The following is a 10,383-nucleotide window of genomic DNA, read 5'->3' on the forward strand; positions in this document are numbered from 1 at the left end:
ACCTAATTTGATTACTGATAGGCCACTAATTAAGAAATAAAATGTTTCAAGAACTATTCTATATATATATATATATATACACATGTTTATATTTATAGTCTTCTTAAACACAACAGAGATCAACTTCCAGAATGGCAGCATAAGCATCTGCATGACTTCTTCTCTCAGAAAAATAGCGAAAATACTTGCAAATAACTAAATTAGCCATTTCAGAAAACAATTAACGAAAGAAAGAAATTGACCTAGAAAGCCATTTATTCAAGAGAAACTACTGACCTATGTAAAAGAGGAACTTCAAGTATTTCAATTTGGAACTGTTCCCGTCTCCTCATACTCTCCTGCTACATCATCATGGTGCACAAGTTTTGAAAACCCATGGCCTTGAAGCCGGTGGAGAGTACTCATCTCTTTGAGAGCTAATTATAAACCCTATGTCTTAGTCACAGTTAATATTTTGTCTGAACTTCTTATCAAATGTGTTGTGATTTGACCTCAGAGCACATGTCAGAAGAGAGGGAAAATAACAAACCATATTCCCAGGGCATTATTAAAAACAATATGTATCACCCTAAAATATCATTGCTGCGTAAAGCAATTATGTTTGTTGTAAGGAACAATAGCCCAGTTCCCATTAAAAATATTATAAGAAGGTAATTAAGAACTAGATGATTGCAGGCACATTGGAAATCTGAACACTTGTTTGGAGACCTTGAAACACTTGGTAGATAGATGTAGGAGGTTGTATGCATTTTCAGGTTAGAAGTGGGAAAAGGAGTTGTCCTACTACACCTGCTTTTAATCCCCTATCTAATCTGTAAGAGAAGCTAAGACTGTCTAACAAACTGCCCGAGGTTTTGAAAGTATGCCTTCACACAGAGACGCTGATATAAACAAGCAAGTCATGAGACCCCTACAACTGTACTTCCCTACCCACAATGTCCTCCTTTGTCCTCCTTTGTGCTACAATAAACAGCTATTTCCACAAAACCACTGCCCAGAACTAGCAACAGCGGAAAATACTCAACAGTGCTGCTGACTACATTCCCATGGTGACCTACAGCTAACTATAATAATGTTATAATAAAATTACCAGGGCTGACACTCTTGCTGTCATCATGAACCTGACAGCATGACGCTTCCAGATTTTTCCAAAAAGGAAAGAAAACAGGTGGTACTCAAACCTCAACCTAAATACCATTCCCTGTGACCTTCCAACTCCTGTTCTCCCTCCAGATCATACAAAAGGGATAACCTGAACCTCGAAGGGTGCCACTCACTCTTGAGAATGCTCACACTCCCTCCCCAGTGTGTACGTTCTCTTTGCTAACAATAAATCTTATTCCTCTGCTAGCTTTTACCTACATGTCATCATTGGGTTCTTTATTGTGTTGGAGAAGAGACTCTGGACCCAGCCATCCAATAACAATATGACTTTGCCAGAGGCAAGGCCTATCAGCAAAGTCTCTAAGAAAATCTGCTGAGTAACTATGACTGTCTACTAACTTACACTTACCTAGGTAAATCCTAGGACACTAGGCTTGAAAATAAAAATGCAAATGTTGACCACAAAAAAATAAATAAAAGGAGAGAACTCCATGGCTACTTTCCTATACGTAATTCTTGCAGAAAGTAGTTAATTTAGGAGAGTGACCATACCAACAGCAGCAACAAGAAAAACAACAACAGCAAATACAAGAACAAAACCTGGGGGAAGCAATCTGATAGTAAGTTGTTAAAGTATATCAATAACATCCAGTATACAATGAAAAAATCCTAAGATGTGCTAATAAACAGGAAGCACATCACATACACAGCAAAAAGTAGACAACAGAAAATGCCTTGCAAAGGGCCTGGAATATATAGAGGCAAGCATACATTCTTGTCTGCCAAGTACATGAGGGTATATGTGAGAGTTTGTGACTGGAAGTTATTGCTGATCGGAATGAGGTTTTATCTGGGGGGTTCTAGAACAGATTATGACAGTAGCTACAAAACTGTGTGCATATATTAAAAGTCCTTGAACTACACTTTCTAAATAAGAAAATACAGTAAATAAGTTTTGCCTCAAAAAACTATTCAGAATATAGTATAGCATATTTAAAAGTTGTTATTAGAGAAACTTTGTAATTATCATTATACCACCATTTCCAAAACCTAGGATAATGAATTACATAATTAATAAGAACCACTATAATAAATATCATAGAGAGTTGCAAAGATTTGTGAATGTTTTAATTTTTTTAACTTTTATTTAATGAATATAAATTTCCAAAGTACAGCTTATGGATTACAATGGCTTCCCCCCCATAACGTCCCTCCCACCCGCAACCCTCCCCTTATCCACTCCCTCTCCCCTTCCATTCACATCAAGATTCATTTTCAATTCTCTTTATATACAGAAGATCAGTTTAGCATACATTAAGTAAAGATTTCAACAGTTTGCTCCCACACAGAAACATAAAGTGAAAAATACTGTTTGAGTACTAGTTATAGCATTAAATCTCAATGTACAGCACATTAAGGACAGAGATCCTACATGAGGAGTAAGTGCACAGTGACTCCTGTTGTTGACTTAACAAATTGACACTCTTGTTTATGGCATCAGTAATCACCCTAGGCTCTTGTCATGAGTTGCCAAGACTATGGGAGCCTTTTGATTTCACCAACTCTGATCATATTTAGACAAGGGCGTAGTCAAAGTGGAAGTTCTCTCCTCCCTTCAGAGAAAGGTACCTCCTTCTTTGATGGCCCCGTTCTTTCCACTGGGATCTCACTCGCGGAGCTCTTTCATTTAGTTTTTTTTTTTTTTTTTTTTCCCCAGAGTGTCCTGGCTTTCCATGCCTGAAATACTCTCATGGGCTTTTCAGCCAGATCCACATGCCTTAAGGGCTGATTCTGAGGCCAGAGTGCTATTTAGGACATCTGCCATTCTATGGGGCTACTGTGTATCTCACTTCCCATGTTGGATCATTCTCTCCCTTTTTGATTCTATCAGCTAGTATTTGCAGACACTATTCTTGTTTATGTGATCCCTTTGGTTCTTAGTCCTATCATTATGATCAGTTGTGAACAGAAATTGATCACTGGGACTAGTGAGATGGCATTGGTACATGCCACTTTGATGGGATTGAATTGGAATCCCCTGGTATGTTTCTAACTCTACCGTTTGAGGTAAGTCAGCTTGAGCATGTCCCGAATTGCACATCTCTTCCCTCTCTTATTCCCACTCTTATATTTAACAGTGATCACTTTTCAGTTAAGTTTCAGCACTTAAGAATAATTGTGTATTGATTACAGTACTCAACCAAAAGTATTAAGTAGAACAAACAAAAAAATGCTAAGAGGGATAACATATTAAGTTGTTCATCAACCTTCAGGGCAAGGGCTGATCAAGTCACCGTTTCTCATAGCATTCATTTTACTTTAACAGGTTTCCTTTTTGGTGCTCAGTTAGTTGTCACCTATCAAGGAGAACATGTGGTATTTGTCCCTTTGGGATTGGCTTATTTCACTCAGCAGAATGTTTTCCAAATTCCTAACAGGGATCACTTTTCAGTTAAAATTTAAGCACCTAAGAATAATTGTGTGTTAATTACAGAGTTCAACCAATGGTACTAGAACAAAAAAAAAAATACTAAAATGGATAAAGTATTACATTGTACTTAAACCGTCAGGACAAGAGCTGATCAAGTCACTGTTTCTCATCGTGTGCATTTCACTTCAACAAGTTTCCCCTTTGGTGCTCAGTTAGTTGTCGCCGATCAGGGAGAACATATATTTGATTTGTGAATGTTTTAAAAGTTACAGAGTGAGGGGCCAGCACTGTGGTATAGCAGGTAAAGCTATACCACACTGGCATTCCATATGGGCACTGGTTCAAGTCCCAGCTGCTGCAATTCTGATCCAGCTCTCTGCTATGGCCTGGGAAAGCAGTGGAAGATGGCCCAAGTCCTTGGGCCCCTGCACCAGTGTGGGAGACCTGGAAGAAGCTCTGGGCTCCTGGCTTCAGATGGGCCCAGCTCCAGCCATGTGGCCATTTGGGGAATGAACCAGCAAATGGAAGACCTTTCTCTCTGTCTCTCCCTCTCTTTATCTCTCTGTAACTCTGCCTCTCAGATAAATAAAATCTTTTTTTAAAAAAAAGGTACAGAGTGGTACAATGGATGCACCCCAGCATTTTCTGTTCCCATGTAGGTGAGTGTTTCAGTTGATAACACCTTCATCTGCAGTACCTTTAGTGATTTCCTCAGGAAAAGAGAGCTAATTAAACACTGAATCTATGTTTCTAGGCTTTAACCCATAAATCACTCATCTATTTTAATCCTTTCGTTGCATTGCAGATAATTTTTTTCATGCATGAGTGTGGAAAATTACACATAGCTTTAATCTTATTTTCCACTTCAAATCATAGTGGAAGGTAGACTTTTTAAAGAAAACATACCAATACTACAATGGCCACAATGGGTAAATATTCTAAGTCATATTGTGTCCCAGAAGTGTTACGAAAATTAAAGTGTATAGACTTGCATTTCCTTCTGGAAAAATGCCTTTCAATAAGTTGGTAAAATTTGAGAGTAGAGGAATAAGAGAAAATGTAACATGTTGCAAGAGCATTCTGAGAAAATTCATATTCTTTTCACCTCCACCATGTGGTCCATGATTACTTTATATATCTATGCTAATCAGAGATATTTGTTGTAAAGGTGAAAGTGTTGACTTTGTTGAACATAGGCCAACCTGCAGAGTTATAATCATGCTCTATCCAGATAGTGTGGGAGATAATGCACAATTACTATTCAAAAGCCATTCAGACAAAGAAACGACTTTTTCAAAGGATATAAATTCATAAAATTCACCTCTAAATTGTGAAATAAAAATTGAACACTTGTTTTTGAATTTGAAAATACCAAAAATTATTTAAGTCACATAAAAGTCAGATAAAAATTATCCCTATCCTCTAGGAACTGAACAAGTATTTGGAAACTGGGTTTGGCAATTTGCAAGGGTCCTTTTAATGAGTTTACAGGCATTCATGAGTATAAGGAACTTTTACTTACTCAAAAAACCCTCATCAACATTTTGTCTCAGGTATGTTTATGAACAGCAGTTATTTGTAGTTTCTTGTAGTCCGTGTATCCAATTGCCTTCATTCATTTATGATAGTTTCCTGCCAATATGAAGTCAGACCTATTAAATATATATGAACTTCTGTTACTCAGCATTTTCACATATTTACTAACTTAGAATTATTCCTAATCCAAAAGAATTACACAAAAGAATATGTGTAATAGTTCAGTTAAAGTTTGTAGGAAAGTAAGTGTAGATAATGTTAAGTCAGCCATAGGTTGAAAGTAAGGCCATAACTACAATTAACTGTTTAAATTTCATTCTTTATGCTTCCCCTATTGACAGAATTAGGAGGTTAAATTATGTTTATTAATTACAAATATACACATTTGAGTGGAAATTGTTGAGAATTCACTCTTTATTCTTTTATAATACTTCAAGTATTTTGCCACATTTAGTTCAAATGTAAGTATTATAAACTATTTTTCTTTAGAAGAGATTAATATCACAGAGTGAGGGAATCATGACAATGATCATAATGTGGGGAAAGAGGAGCATATTATTATTTAAGTAAATAATGATTTATTATTACTTATTATTATTATTATTTATTAGTAAAGCATGATTCAGTGAAGCAATATTTTTATCTAAATACCAAATGATCTGACATCCATACAATTTTTATACTGTCTATATATTAGTTTCCACAAATAAGGGAAAGAATGTGACATTAGTCTTAAATTAAAAGGAGAGAAAAAGAAAGAGTTATACAGTCTCATAGCTTTATGGCTTGGATATATTTCCAAGGAGTATTATTTGCAAGATTATTCTTTCTGACATTTATGAGGAAATAATTTAGCCCGGTAACCTCATTGTTAAGGACTATGTAATCTCAGACAAATTAAATTTTGATAGTTCCTAATATTTATTGGGTATATAAAATATACCATTTATTAGATTTATTTAAATTTCTGTTCTCATTTTTGTCTTCAATAAGATTGTGGTAATAATATCATACCTGACATCATAGTTGGAAGGCTTAATACAGATAGGTAAAGGAATTGCCACAAAACCTAGCATTGTGAGCACTGTCAGAATGCCTGCCGTGAGCATTAATGAAATTCACTCCTAAGATAGGTATGAATGTAAGTGAAATTTATTTTTATGTCCTTTCACTTTCCTTTTTATCAGTCTTCTGTTGTTTCCCTACTACCCCTCAATGCATTCATCTTGACAACTTCCTATTTATTTTTTATAAAAGTTTTTTTTTAATTTATTTGAAATGCAGTTAGAGAGGAGGAGAGCCAAAGAGAGAGAGACACAGATCTTCCATCCTCTGGTTCACTCCGCAAATGGCCACAATAACCAGGGCTGGGTCAGATTGAAGCCAGAAGCCTGGAGCTACTTCTAGATCTCCCACATGGGTACAGGAGCCCAAATACTTGGGCCATCTTCTGCTGTTTTCCCAGGCATATTAGCAGGCAGCAGGATCAGAAGTGGAGCAGCCAAGAATTCAACCAGCATCCGTATGGGATGCTGATGTTGTAGGAGGTGATTTAACCTGTTATACCATGACACCAGCCTCAGAAAATGCAATTTTTAAAATAAAGTCATGAAGTATGCAAAATCCAAAGTTATATGCTCTGTAACACATCAGCATACAGCACACACACATACACACACACAATTAAAAGATACCCACACAGTTAAAAGATACAGGTTGGCTGAATGGATTAAAAATCAAGACCCATCTATTTGCTGCTTTCAAGAAACACACCTCATCAAAAAGATACCCACAGGCTGAAAGTGAAAGAATGGAAAAAGATATTCCATGCTAATGGAAACCAAAAAAAGATCAGATGTAGATATCCTAATATCAGACAAAACAGACTTTCACACAAAAACTGATAAAAGAGACAAAGAAGGGCACTATGTAATGACTAAAGCATCAATTCAATAGGAGAATGTGACTATAATAATTATATACTTGTGCTTGCTTTGGCAGCACATATACAAAAATTGGAATGATACAGAGAAGATTAGCATAGCGCCTGCTCAAGGATGACAAGCATATTCATGAAGTGTTCCATATTTTTAGACCAAATGGATCTAATAAATATCTATAGATCATTTCATCCTACAGTTGCAGAATACACATTCTTATCAGAAGTGCATGGAACTTTCTCTAGGTTTGAGCACAAACTAGGCCATAAAGCAAGTCTCAGCAAATTCAAAAGAATTGAAATCATACCATGCATCTTTTCAGCCACAATGGAAAGAAGCTGGAAACTAGCAACTCAGGAATCCGAGAGCATGTGAAAACACATGGAGACTAAATAACATGCTCCTGAAGGAACAGTGGGTCATAAAAGAAATCAAAAGAGCAATCAAAAACTTTCTGAAAGCAAATGAATATAACAAAACAATATATCAAAACTTACGGGATACAGCAAAAGCAGTGTTAAGAGGAAAGTTTTTAGCAATAGGTGCCGACATCAAGAAAATGGAAATAAATAGCTATCAATGCATCTCAAGAATCTATAAAAACTAGAGCAAAAAAAAAAAAACTAATAGCAGAAGAGAATAATTAGAGAAGACATCAAAGAAATGAATCAAAAAAATTTAAAAAGATCAGCAAAATGAAGAGCTGTTTTTTTGAAAAAAATAAACAAAATTGACACACCATTGGCCCATCTAAGCAAAAAAAGGAGAGAGATCACCCAAGTCAATAAAATCAGACATTAAATAGGGGAATTTAACAACAGACACCACAGAAATAAAAACAGTCATCAGAAATTACTACAAGGAGTTGTATGCCAACAAATAGAAATCTAGCAGAAATGGACAGATTCCTGGACACATACAGCCTACCTAAATTGAACCATAAAGACACAGAAAACCTAAACAGACCCATAAGTGAGTCAGAAATTTAATCAGTAATAAAGGCTCTCCCAACAAAGAAAAACCCAGGACCAGATGGATTCACTGCTGAATTCTACCAGACATTTAAAGAAGAACTAACTCCAATTCTTCTCAAAGTATTCAGAACAATCAAAAAAGAGGGAATCCTCCCAAATTCTTTCTATGAAGCCAGCATCACCTTACTCCCTAAGCCTGACAAAGATGCAGCAGAGAAAGAGAATTACAGACCAATATCCCTGATGAACATAGACGCAAAAATCCTCAATAAAATTCTGGCCAATAGAATTCAACAACATATCAGAAAGATCATCCATCAAGACCAAATGGGATTTATCCCTAGTATGCAGGGATGGTTCAACAGTCGCAAATCAATCAATGTGATACACCACATTAACAAACTGCAGAAGAAAAATATGATTATCTCAATAGATGCAGAGAAAACATTCGATAAAATTCAACACCCTTTCATGATGAAAACTCTAAGCAAATTGGGTATAGAAGGAACATTCCTCAATACAATCAAAGCAATTTGTGAAAAACCCACGGCCAACATCCTATTGAATGGGGAAAAGTTGGGAGCATTCCCACTGAGATCTGGTACCAGACAGGGATGCCTACTCTCATCACTGCTATTCATTACAGTTCTGCAAGTTTTACCCAGAGTCATTAAAAGAAGAAGAAATTAAAAGGATACAAATTGTGAAGGAAAAAATCAAACTATCCCTCTTTGCAGAGGATATGATTCTTTATTTAGGGGATCCAAAGAACTCCACTAAGAGACTATTGGAACTCAAGAAGAGTTTGGCAATGTAGCAGGATATAAAAGCAATGCACAAAAATCAACAGCCTTTGTATACACAGACAATGCCACAGCTGAGAAAGAACTGCTAAGATCAATCCCATTCACAATAGCTACAAAAACAATCAAATACCTTACAGGAATAAACTTAATCAAGATCTCTATGATGAGAATTACAGAACATTAAAGAAAGAAATAGAAGAGGATACCAAGAAATGGAAAATCTTCCATGCTCATGGATTAGAATCAATATCATCAAAATGTCCATTCTCCCAAAAACAATTTATAGATTCAATATGATACCAATCAAAATACCAAAGACATTCTTCTCAGATCTGGAAAAAATGATGCTGAAATTCATATGGAGACACAGGAGACCTCAAATAGCTAAAGCAATCTTGTACAACAAAAACAAAGCTAGAGGCATCACAATACCAGATTTCAGGACATACTACAGGGCAGTTGTAATCAAAACAGCATGGTACTGGATAGACAAATGGAACAGAATAGAAACACCAGAAATCAACCTAAACATCTACAGCCAACTTCTATTTGATCAAGAAGCTAAAACCAATTCCTGGAGTGAGTAGACTATTCAATAAATGGTGCTGGGCAAACTGGGTGTCCACATACAGAAGTCTGAAGTAAGACCCCTACCTTACACCTTACACAAAAATCTACTCAACATGGATTAAAGATCTAAATCTAAGACTTAACACCTCAAATTATTAGAGAACATCAGAGAAACCCTGCAAGATATAGGCACGAAAACTTCTTGGAAAAGACCCCAGAGGCACAAGCAGTCAACGCCAAAATTAACAATTGGGATTACATCAAATTGAGAAGTATCTGTACTTCAAAAGAAACAGTCAGGAAAGTGAAGAGGCAACCAACAGAATGGGAAAAAATATTTGCACACTATGCAACAGATAAAGGTTTAATAACCAGAATCTACAAAGAGATCAAGAAACTCCACAACAACAAAACAAGGACCTAAACAGATATTTTTCAAAAGATGAAATCCAAATGGCCAGCAGATACATGAAAAACTGTTCAGGATCACTAGCCATCAGGGAAATACAAATCAAAACCACAGTGAGGTTTCACCTCACCCTAATTAGAATGGCTCACATACAGAAATCAACCAACAACAGATGCTGGTGGGGATGTGGGGGAAAAGGGACACTAACCCACTGTTGGTGGGAATGCAAACTGGTAAAGCCACTATGGAAGTCAGTTTGGAGATTCCTCAGAAACCTGAATATAGCCCTACCACACAACCCAGCCATCCCACTCATTGGAATTTAACCAAAGTTAATTGAATTGGCAAATAAAAGAGCTATCTGCAACTCAATGTTTATTGCAGCTCAGTTCACAATAGCTAAGACCTGGAATCAATCTAAATGCCCGTCAACAGTGGACTGGATAAAGAAATGATGGGATATATACCTTATAGAATACTATATAGCAGTTTAAAAATGAAATCCATTCATTTGCAACAAAATGGATGAATCTGGAAAACATCATGCTGAGTGAAATAAGCCAATCCCAAATGGTCAAATATCATATGTTCTCCATGAGCTGTGACAACTAAC

General features: G+C 36.2%; 1 non-coding gene across 1 annotated transcript; it reads left to right on the plus strand.

Moving 5' to 3' along the window:
• Positions 1–7,056: 7,056 nt before the first annotated feature.
• Positions 7,057–7,163, plus strand: LOC127484315 (U6 spliceosomal RNA). Its single transcript, XR_007911184.2, has one exon. It is a non-coding gene; the product is annotated as a U6 spliceosomal RNA (small nuclear RNA).
• Positions 7,164–10,383: the final 3,220 nt, after the last annotated feature.

The sequence above is a fragment of the Oryctolagus cuniculus genome, chromosome 15, assembly GCF_964237555.1.
Source record: "Oryctolagus cuniculus chromosome 15, mOryCun1.1, whole genome shotgun sequence".
Taxonomy (NCBI): domain Eukaryota; kingdom Metazoa; phylum Chordata; class Mammalia; order Lagomorpha; family Leporidae; genus Oryctolagus; species Oryctolagus cuniculus.